The following is a 12565-nucleotide window of genomic DNA, read 5'->3' as shown; positions in this document are numbered from 1 at the left end:
TTTGATTGACTTATTGGTCTGCAAATACCTTAATGGTAAACCCAGCACCTAAGCTTGGGTTACGGTATTGCATCTCAATTCCAATTGGAAGAATATAGGACATTCACTGGAACCAACGCACACGATGATCAGTCGTACTATGGAAATAGTAACCTTTTCTACTAGTAGAAGGACGACACCTTCGTATCCCGGTTATCACCCTTCCCGCATTCGGGCTACGTGTCCCATTTTGGGTATACACATACTTCACAAGTTCCTGAATACACAGAGTACCTTCGTCTGCGGTACCTTTGGTAGTCTCCCTAGTACACATTGGACTAGAGTTTACCCCTCCCTTGTCCTTTAAAAGAATTCTATCATATCTCGAGAACTCGAACCATATCGAAGTTCCCTGTAATAACCCCAAAATTTTGAACTTTTTTTTGTAACCCTTATGAATAGTGTTTTTGCAGATATTGCTGAATAAGAAAACTGTTCATGCCACACTATGTAGAGGTCTTTTATGGATATTCTGAGATTTTATTTGTACTCTATATGATATATAAGTGTATGTAAAGATCGTCAGAATCCAAATTTGAACCTTTTGATTTTTCCCGAAAATCCACCAGATATCGAAATAATTGAGTATAAGGTAATAGGATAAAAATGATTTAAATTCGAGGATTTTAAGAGAGGATCATAAAAGGAATATAATGTATCGAGAAAGGTTAAGGAAACCTAAGTAATAAGATCCCGGGTATGATCCCTCAAACGATAAACGAAAATGAAAGTTAAGCGAACCGTATAACAGATCAGCGGTCACTAACCAAATAATTAAAAGCTAATCAAAGAGATTAGTGGGGATGATGTCATCAAACCAATGAGATGAGGACAAAGGAGGGAGGGTGACATCACATGGTGACATAAGCATGACCAAGCAAGTGTGTTGTTGGTTGAATTAGAACCACACAAAAATTACCATGGTAAAAAGGTAACAAAACAAAACAAATCAAAAAATCAACCAACCAAAACAAATCAAAGGAAAACACAAAATCATTTCATTTCTTCATCCAAGGAGCTCTCGGCTATTTCTTCTTTTCCAAAGCAAGAAAATCAAAAACCAAGTTCCAAGCTTTGTTAAATCACAAGGTAATTATCTAAGACTCCTTATGCATAATTATGAATATCCTATAAGTTTGAGCTCCTAAATCATTCACAATCTCTTCCTAAAAATCATGGAAGAAGATGGTGAATAGTGTTTTTCAAGAACTAAAATTTTTGTTCTTGAAGTTTTGTTTAGTTTAAGCTTGGATAAGGACTTTAAGGGTGATTCCAAGCCATTCTCTTGATTCTCCACTCTCCAAGGAAGGTATAACCCCTCCAAACCCTAACTTTATTTGAGTAATTAGGTTTAGTTTTGTTTATTTTAATTCATGGGAGGCTTGCTTGTTGTGAATGTAGAGATTAGTTAGTTTTGTGAAGTTTTGGAGTGGTAATTCTTGGATTGTTGATTAATGAACTTAAGTGTAGTTAAATTCAAGTTTAAGAATAAGTATAAATTGTTAATATTGAGTTGTTGGGGCTGTTATTATGTAGTATGGATGGAGTTTTGATTGGGTTGTGATTGTGGATTGATTGTGGGTTGAATTGGAGTGTTTTAAACTTGGGTAATCGCGTAAACATAGCCGTCGTAATGTCCAATTTACTTTAGGCTGTTTTTGTTCTTAACATTAGGACCCGTGAACTCACTGCTAGGTTTTGACCATTGCCATGATTAGATAGTTCATGTTACGAGCTTCGTTTTGATATGTAGTTCGTTTGATTCTGATGTATGGTTTAGGAGAAACGGCCGTTTTAAGTAACAACATTTCGCGAACGAATCATTACCCCTCGCCTTACTTTGAAACATAGGTTAAAGACCTAAAAGGACTAATTGGAGTATGAAACATTTATGTAAAGTGTGTTAGGCAGTTGGTAAGACACTCGCGAAAGAATCACCTTAAAAATCGTAATGGTTAATTTATTAAAAATGGTGGAGCCGAGGGTACTCGAGGGACTTAAGAGAATCAGTAAGCGCAAAGCGAGCGTTATAGTCTAAATTGGTTAAAGTATAGATTTATAAGTGACTTTGGTTTAATTCCAACTTATATGTTGTTTATAGGTTACCAGACTCGTCCTAAGCCATTTATAACCCCCAGTCGCTCAGGCAAGTTTTCTATCCGTGATACTGTTGTTGTGATGTATACATTTGTACATGCGTTATCTTGTGATAGATGCATATTGGTTATTTAGAAAATTCTTGCGATATATTGTAGCATGTGATATGGTATATATGCATGCATGTTTCGTATTCTTGACACATATATCTGTTGATTCAGTTGATAATACCTATGCTAGAGATAAGCGGTAATTTGCATCTACCCTTAGTATAGGGGACTCAAAGGTGAACTTTTTCTAAAACTGGGAGTCGAGGCTCCCGAGTATAATATATATACATATATATATATATATATATATATGAATAGTTTTCAAAACTATGAATCGAATAAGGTTTATTCGATAACTTTATTTTATTAATGAATATTATCTTGAATATTCATTCGAGGGCTTATGACTCCGTTTATTTTATTAATGAATATTATTATTTGAATATTTATTCGAGGACTTATGACTCCGATTATTTACTAAATAATATTCTTTATTTTATTAAAGAATAATGTGTCGATAATCAAACTTACTTTTGATTATTCAAATAAAGATAATACTTTCGTATAAGTACATCTTTGGTTATTTAAGATTCATTTCAAGTATAAGTTTTACAACTTCTACTTCAATTATTTTTATAAAGATTATTTTTTATGGGAATATTATTTAAATAATAATATTCAGATATTTTCTAATATACTGGGACTGATTTATTTTATTAAATCAGCATTACTCCAAACATTCTTAAAAATGTTTTGCAAGTCTTCAAAATGAATTTAAAAGTTAGAGCGGATCCCAAAACTCATTTTATATTCAAGATCCTCCTTTCGAAGGGGATTTAAATACTCGCTCAAAACCTGAGGGATCCGGCTCTGTGGTGTATTTTATATTCGCAACAAGGTTGCTGTCTTGATAAAAGAGTTTTTGATTACTTACCCAATACTCGGGAAGTAAAATTCTGGGAACAAGTTAATCCATTAACAGGCATCGCCTGGGAAATATCGGTGAGTTTTCCTTTCCAACTAGATACGACTTCTTGGTGGAGTCGTATCAACAAGTTTCTACTTGGGGAAGGTGAGGACGAGCTTTACGTTTCAGAGTCATGGATTTCATCTGAACTAGGAGTGGCGTAAGTGGTCGAGTGGCGCCGGCCCAGCCTTATTATATTGGCCCAAATGGCCTGGAAGTTCCGCTAAGACGGTACATTCCTTAGGAGTCCAGTGTTCGGTTGACAAGTAAGTCCGACAGGTTCTCCTCTACATGTAGAAAATGGTGGGGTTGCACTACTACGACTGATCATCGTAAGTGGTCTTCCTGGCGTGACAAAACTCCCGTAATGAGTTCATCATCCAGTTGGATAATTCTGCAACACTACCCGTAGCATTTCGATCGAAAGGCTACGAATGGGTGGTTACCGAAGCATTGATAGGGTCAAACAGTTATAATGGTGTTCCCATTGAATGAAGTATCTCGTAACTTCATTTCCTTTAAAAATATTTCAAAGATTGAATCTATTCAAGTTCTAACTTATGGTCTCATCTATGGGATGACCTTTTGAAACTTATTATACTTTGAACAGTAATAGTTCAAGTAGATTTCAAAAATGGTATAGTATAATGAAGTAATTGGTAACTTCATCTTTCTTAAAACTTATATCCAGTAAGTAATTACCTTACACTCGATAAATGATTCTAGTAAGTTATCCATTTAGATACTTGCATTATTGTTTACACTATATATTATCTTGCGAGCTGTAATGCTCACTCTTGCTTCATTTCTTCATCACACAACAACAGTTAGGAAATATGGCCAGACTCAAGCAGACCCAGCGCAAGCGCGTGGGAAGCGTCCCGCGTCTTCCCGTTGATGTTGTAGCTGCTATAGCTGCAGAGGTAGATCTATTGGTAGATCAGGCATTCTACTTTTGGGAACCAAATATTGTGTAATTATAACTTGGGGCAGATAATGGCAATTAGCTGTAAATTTATCAAGTAATCATTTTAGGTTGTAATAACTTTTAAATTGTGGATTCAAGGACTTGTACTTATTTCAATTTCATCTCTGAGATTATAACGGGTTGTGGTGTGTGTTGGTGTGGGGTCATAGCATAAGGTTAATTATTATTAATTAAGTGAAGTGATATTGTGGAAAGAAAGACCGTGACGACCCGGATTCCCGACCCCGGATCTTGGGTGTTACAGAAATGGTATTAGAGCTAAGCGTTATAAACCTCAGAGATGATGCGAAGATGTAATAATAAACTCACAAAGATAATAAGAACTCTTGCCAAGTTCAAGGTCGGACTACTTAAAGTAGCGCTGACAGTTAAAACCCTTACGGGAACCCTTATAAGTATCATGATAGTAACTTAGCTCGTTTAATGTGTAGGCGCATGAGATAGAGGACCCTGAGATGTTCGAGCGTGAGCATGATGAGGCACTGCTAGATGCCGAGGATCAGGAGGAGCCTGAGATGGAGGAGGATGAGGAGGACCCCTCAAAGGAGTCAGAGACAGAGGTTGTTGCTATTTCAGATGAGGAGGACCCGGATGAGGTCCCAGTGGCTGAGGAGCGTGTCGGAGCTATGGTAGTGTACACTGGTACCCCTTTACCCACACTCCCGATGGTCAGAGCTCCTACCCCTCCACCACTATCCTGGAGCTCCTATGATGACAGCTCAGAGACCCATACTCCCGAGCCTAGGCAGACCGATGAGGCACCCCCAGTGGCTCCGGATTCACCACCTCTCGACCCTGCCCATAGGCAGTCTTTGTTAGCCCACGACTATGTTCAGGATGTACTGAGGACCCGAGTGGCTGTTGCTGAGGCCCGGCTGGATGAGGCCAGGAGAGAGTTGGATGCGAAGAGGGCGGGTAGGCGTACCCGAGCTTATGAGACTAGGGATGCTATACCCCGATCCTTGAGGAGGGAGCTAAAGGGGATAGAGCTCACGTCCCGAGCGAGACTCAGATCGCTCCAGGGGGACAGGCATGGTAGGATCTCCAGGCGGCAGGCCGACTATATCTTCCGTCGTGAGATGGAAAGGGTATGGGATCTGACCCGCTCCGGTGTGTGATTCAGGACTGACGATGGGATAGTCTAGTTGTCTAGTTAGTCGAGGCCTTAGTAAGAGCCAATTTTTCGGGATAGTTGACTTGTATATAGCATCCCTTTTTCTGACTAGACAGATAGACTCTTGTGTATCACTTTTGGGACAGATGGCTGTAGAACTGTTGTACTTTTGACCAGATCAAACTATGTATTTCTCACATTATGTATATATTTGTTTCCTTTCGGTTCAGTTCCTTAGTGACGAGATCACTATTTTTATCATTATTATTATTGCACTTCTTATTAGAACTATCATAAAATAATAGAATTGTGAGATACATTCTCCCCATTATAGAGCTGTGCAAGGCACAATGTTGAGTATGATTGTGACCTAACGTTGATTTTTCCCAATAATTTTTTTTTATTATTATCGGGTATCATGCCGCCAAGAAAGATTGGAACTAGGGCGAACCCTGGATCTGAGGACCAGGGAAGCCATAACCAGGACGATAGGAACCAGGAACACAGTGAAGAGGAAGACGAGGATTATGTTGAACAAGATGACTCCCTGTATGAAGAGGAGGAGGAAACATATGATGTTGAGGGATTTGAGATAGAGGCTGAGGAAGGAGAAACTGAGGTTGAGCAACCAATACCAAACCCAGGCATGGATCCCATGGGCCAGTTCATGCAACTACTAAGGCAGAACTTGGAACGTCAACCCAACCCACCCCCTCAAGGAAATAACAATGCTATGGCAAACTATTTCAGGGGTTTTAAGTCCCTTAAGCCCCCTGAGTTCCACGGATCAGCCGACCCAGTTGAAGCAAGAGCATGGTTAAAGGAAATGGAGAAATCCTTTGAGATTCTGAGTATCGATGAGGCACAGAAGACTGTATTTGCTACCTACCTTCTGAAAGGAGAGGCTAACTACTGGTGGGAGGCCAAGAAAAACATGGAGACAGATGCTATTATAACCTGGGAGAGATTCAGTCAGTTGTTTCTGGGAAAATATTTCCCGAGATTTATGGAAAACCAGATGGAGCTCAAGTTCTTGGAGCTAAAGCAGAATAACTTATCTGTAGCAGAGTATGAAGCGAAATTTACTGAGTTATCAAGGTTTGTGCCGGAGTTTGTGGGCACCGAGGAAAAGAAAGCTAGGAGGTTTCAGCAGGGGCTGAAACCGTGGATTCAGAATAGGGTGGCAATCCTTGAGCTTACTGAATATGCCACTCTGGTGCAAAAGGCAACAATTGTAGAAGCCGGAAGTGAACAGATGCAGAGGGAAAGAGAGAAGAAGGGAATAAAGAGGAAAAATATGGGTGGAGGTTCCGCAGGAAGGAGCTTCCCAACTAGATTTAATCGAGGAGCAGTGTCCCTACCGGGAAAGAACACTGGGTTTAAGCGGCCAATGAGTGTGAATGTGAGCCAGAGCGGCCAGAAGTCAAGAATGTCCTATTCCAACCAGTCTCGACCCCCATTTCCAGCCTGCAAGACTTGTGGAAGAATGCATTCTGGGGAATGTAAGGGAAAGCCAGTAACCTGCTTTAAGTGCAAGTGGGCCACTATTCCCACAAATGCCCTTCGTCAGCCCCTGCCTGTTGGGAACCACGGACTTAGGGTGTTACTACGTTTTACGATAAAGATTACGAAAAGAGGATTACCTTGTTAATGGTTGATTCCACGCTCTTCTATTGTATTCCCAAATTCCCTTGAGCGAAGTGTGGCCTCCGTCTTCTCAAGTTATCCTCTCTTCTTTCTCCTTGGTGGCTACAATATGTTTTCACACCATTGCCAAGCAAGAAGAGAATACGAATATATATAGGCTACAATAGGGATCATGGATAATTAGGTTGGGCCTTCTAATTACATCTTGAGCCTAGCCCAATGTAATTAAATATTAATTCAATCCACTAAAGAATTAATATTTGCACTACCTTTCCTAATACCGTAATTTAACTAATTCGGTTCCAATATTATTTGCTTATTAAATTCCCCATATTTAAAATATCATATATCCATTAATTAAACAAATTACTGATAATTTATTTAATTAATATCTTTTATCCTTGATCATCCACTCAACCTTTATTTAATTATGTCAGAATAAATTGCACCTGCAGGGTTTCACATAATTAAATCTTTTTGAGCTTTCAAGGGGACATCATTAACCCGAATATTATCAGGACATGGATTTCTTCAATAAATAATATCCACCATGTATATAATTCCATCACCCAAAATATAATGATATAATTCAAAAGAATTATTTCATATATAAATCAAAGCATGTAAATAATATACACGTGTCAATTACTATTTCCAGATTAAGAACCTAAGCATTAATAATAACATAGAATCTTAGTTCTCCTTCTTAATCAGTATTAAAGAAACAATTCTAAATTTGATCCTGTTCAATATACACAAAGTATACTAGTATTATTTATTAGTCAATATAAACTAATCTAAATAATACTACAGCCATACCAGTGGATTGTCCAACACCACCTGTGCTGTGAACCTTATTATATTATATAACCGTATTTAATAATCTAATATTCTGTATCCCATTTGATACTAGATTGTTCACAATATATAATATTAGACAACATGTAAACATTCAAATGATTCTCAAATAAACTGGCCAGAAATAAATGTACATACTTCAAATAAATATTTTCAGTATACACTAACAATCTCCCACTTATACTCAAAATATTCTATGTGTACATCACTGTTTATTTAATCCACTATTACATAAAAATCTATGTGTCCATCCATCTGACTCCTATCGCTTCCACATGCTTGTCAAAAACCTTGGTTGGCAAGCTCTTTGTGAAAGGATCTGCTCGGTTGTCTTCTGATGATATGTGAGCCACAACTATATCCCCTCGCTTTACGATTCCTCGTATGAGATGATACTTACGTTCAACATGTTTAGCTGCTTTGTGGTCTCACGGTTCCTTTGAATTTGCCACAGCACCAGTGTTATCACAATACACCGTCAAGCTCCTAGGCAAATTAGGTACCACATCTAAGTCCAAAAGGAAGTTCCTGAACTATACAGCCTCCTTGGCAGCCTCAGAGGCCGCCACGTACTCGACCTCCATGGTGGAGTCTGCAATGGATTTCTACTTTACACTCCTCCATATAACGGCTCCACCTCCCAAAGTAAAAACATATCCCGAGGTTGATTTCCTCTTATCCCTATCTGATTGGAAATCTGAATCAGTATATCCCAAAGGAAATAGATCTGAGGCCTTGTAAATTAACATATACTCCTTAGTCCTTCTCAGGTACTTGAGTATAGTTTTTACTGCACTCCAATGTTCCTGACCTGGGTTCGACTGATATCTACTAACCATGCCTACAGCAAAGCAGATGTCAGGCCTCGTACATAACATAGCATACATTAAGTTTCCACATGCTGAAGCATAAGGAACTGCTTTCATGCTCTCTATAATATCCTTAGGTGTCGAAGGACACTGATTCTTAGATAGAGTAACTCCATGCTTAAAAGGTAAAAAACCTTTCTTGGAGTTCTGCATGTTAAAACGAGCTAATACTTCATCAATGTAGGGCTCTTGAGATAAGCCAACATCCTTTTCTTGCGATCCCTTATAACTTTGATCCCAAGGATGTATGCCGCTTCACCTAAGTCCTTCATGTCAAATTATTTGAACAACCATGCCTTTACTGATGACAACATCTCAACATTGTTTCCAATGAGTAAAATATCATCTACATATAGTACTAGAAAAACCACTGCATTACCTTCACTTCTCTTATACACGCACGATTCGCTTGGACTTTGATCAAATCCATATGACTGGACTGCCTGATCAAAATGAATATTCCAGTCTCTAGAAGCTTGTTTAAGTCCATAAATAGACCTCTTAAGCTTACATACTAGATGCTCTTGGCCTTCCTTAATGAATCCTTTTGGTTGCTGCATATAGATGGTTTCTTCAAGACTTCCATTAAGAAAAGCTATCTTGACATCCATTTGCCAAATCTTATAATCGAGATGAGCTGCTATAGATAAAAGAATATGGATTGACTTAAGCATGACTACCGGTGAAAAGGTTTCCTCATAATCGATACCTTCTTTCTGAGTATACCCTTTTGCAACAAGTCTTGCTTTCCAGACTTTCACCTTTTTATCTAATCCCCTCTTTTTCTTGTAGATCCACTTACATCCAATAGGTTTTATACCTTTGGGTGGTTCCACGAGCTCCCAGACCTAATTAGAATACATTGATTCTATCTCAGATTCCATCGCCTTTTGCCAAAGATCTACATCTTTGTCTTGTACTGCCTCTTCGTATGTACGGGGATCATCATCATGTTCACCAGGGACCAAGTCTGAAAACTCTCCCAAAAACATGAATCTATCAGGCTGTTGAATAACCCTCCCACTATGACGAGGCACTGGTGCGGTATTAGTGACAGGTTGTACATTATGTTGTGGTTGTTCTACTTGTACTACAGCTTCATGAGTATTATTTGTCCCTCCCACTAGTTCCTCTAAAACGACACTACTCATGGGTTTGTGATTCATTATATAGTCCTCCTCCAAGAATCTTGCATTGGTGCTAACAATGACATCCCGATTCTTCGGACTATAAAATAAATATCCTTTCATTCCCATGGGGTAGCCTACAAACAACCTTACTTCTGTATGAGATTCTAACTTAGTCGCGTTCTTGTTCAGCACATGTGCTGGACAACCCCATATTCGAATATGTCTTAAACTCGGTTTATCCCCGATCCACAATTCTAAGGGGGTTTTAGGAACCGACTTAAGAGGTACTAAGTTCAGAAGATAAGCTGTTGTTCATATTTCATTTCGATTCTTGCTTATCCACGAATAAAATGAAATGATAAAAGGGCTATATATATTTTTTGGAATATTGGTTTGTTTTGGATCATTTTGGATCGTTAAATTAGTTACTTAGCCGCTAAGTAACTGCAAAACGATCCGATTTGATACCCGTATTGGATAATTATCCAAACTGGGCTTCTTATAAAACACTTTATACGAAATAATGTAATAATATCCCGTCTTTCGAGAATACGGATTTTGTTGGTACATCTAAATAATTATCGTATCGAAAACGTCACCTTAAAATTCGTAACGGTTAATTTATTAAAAATGGTGAAGCCGAGGGTATTGTCTCTAAGGCATGTCCCCAAAACGACTTGGGTAAATCCGAATAACTCATCATCGATCTAACACTCTCTAAAAGAGTCCGGTTCCTTCTCTCTGCTGCACCGTTCTGCTGGGGTGTGCCTGGTGCAGTTAACTGGGATTCTATCCCATTTTATGATAAATATTCCCTAAATTCTCCAAGCAAGTATTCGCCACCATGATCTGATCGTAGTGACTTGATACTTTTATTAAGTCGCTTCTCCGTTTTAGCTTTGTACTCTTTGAACTTATCAAAGCACTCAGACTTACGGTGCAACAAATAAACGTACCCATATCTAGAATAATCATCAATGAAAGTGACAAAATATTCATAACCACCTCTTGCTTGGATATTCCACATAAATCAGAGTGAACCAATTATAACAGTTGTTTGGCTCTATTCCCTTTTACCTTGAAAGGCCTATTAGTCATTTTACCTTCCAAGCAAGATTCACAAACTGGAAATGGCTCCACTGCCAATGAGCTTAAAGGCCCATCTACTACCAGTCTTTGAATCCTCCTCAAGTTAATATGACCTAATCTCAAGTGCCAAAGATATGTTTGGTTCAAACTAGAAGGTTCCTTTCTTTTAGTAGAGTTAGAAGATGTGTTGTTCAATTCCCTAAATTGCAGTTGCAGTGCAGGTTGACTAGGATTAATTATATACAAATTGTCTTGCAATGTACCAGAACATATAATTCGTTTATTCATCATAATAGAAATATTACGATCCAAACAAATATTATAACCATCCAAAGCAAGTTTAGAAACCGAAATTAAATTCCTTCTAAAAGAAGGTACATAAAGACAATTGTTCAAAACCAAAATCCTATCAGAACCAAAAGATAAATGAATAACTCCTACTGCAACTACTGCTACTTTCGTAGCATCTCCCATGAACACGTATATCTCACCATCTCTAAGCATTCTGGATAGTTGGAACCCCTGCATAGAATTACAAACATGATCAGTGGCTCCTGTATCTACACACCAAGTGCTCGTAGATATAGCCGCTATAAATGTTTCTGTAACTAGAGAAAGAGACATACCGGTATTGTTTGTCTTCTTAGGAAGAGGACAATCCTGTTTCCAGTGACCTGACTGTTTGCATCTGAAGCACTTTCCCTTCAGCTTTTTCACACCACCCTGAACTCCCACTGCCTTCACAGCTTTCTGTGTCTGAGCCTTTTATTCTTCTTAATACCTTTCGGCTTAGAGGAAGAACCTTTCTCAACCACATTCACTTGAACACTCTGCCGAAATAATCCTTCAGCTGCCTGAAGTTCTGTCAGCAGTTCCGCGAGACTATACTGCCTCTTGTTCATGTTGTAATTCAAGCGGAACTGCTCAAAACTCTTGGACAAGCTCATAAGGATAATGTCAATCTGGGTTTCCCCGTCAAGTTCAGCACCAAGGATCTCTATCTCATTCAGATGAGACATCATCTTGAGAACATGATCCCTTACAGGTGTGCCTTCAGCCATCTGAGTGTTCATTAAAGCCTTCATGGCTACTTGCCTAGCAGCCCTATTCTGATCTCCAAAAAGTTCCTTGAGATTAAAGAGCATATCCGAAGCAGTGGCCATAGACTGATGCTGATGCTGCGAAACACCCGACATTGCTGCCAGAATGTAACAGCGCGACATTTCATCAGCCTTAATCCACCGTTTATAATACTCTTTCTCATCTTCAGGAGTATCAACAGCAGGCTGTTCAGGCTTGGGTTCATAAGTGCAAAACTTGTACTCCTCAGCAGTCAACACAATGTCCAAATTTCATTTCCATTCAATATAGTTAGGTCCGGTAAGTTTGTTATCCTTAAGTATGGTGAATAGTGGATTAAAACCCATTTTATCCTGAGAATCATGCATAAAACATCACATAAATAAGGGTGCATTAATGATTAAGATCTATCGATTCCTCTAATAATTATTAAAATTTAATGCACTAACATATAAACACCATAAGCTTCTGGTACGCCACGATGTGTGACATGTATACCACCTAATTTTATTTAAATGTTACTTCGGTCCTATTACTAAACAATATGCCACATTGGGGTGGACTATATTATTTTTCATAGCTAAGTGTATACCATCATCAAATCTTAAATTATTTGAAATCTATGGAACTTGGTACG

The sequence above is a fragment of the Apium graveolens genome, chromosome 4, assembly GCF_009905375.1.
Source record: "Apium graveolens cultivar Ventura chromosome 4, ASM990537v1, whole genome shotgun sequence".
Lineage (NCBI taxonomy): Eukaryota > Viridiplantae > Streptophyta > Magnoliopsida > Apiales > Apiaceae > Apium > Apium graveolens.
The sequence above is the reverse complement of the archived record's forward strand: the minus strand, read 5'-3'. Positions refer to the sequence as shown.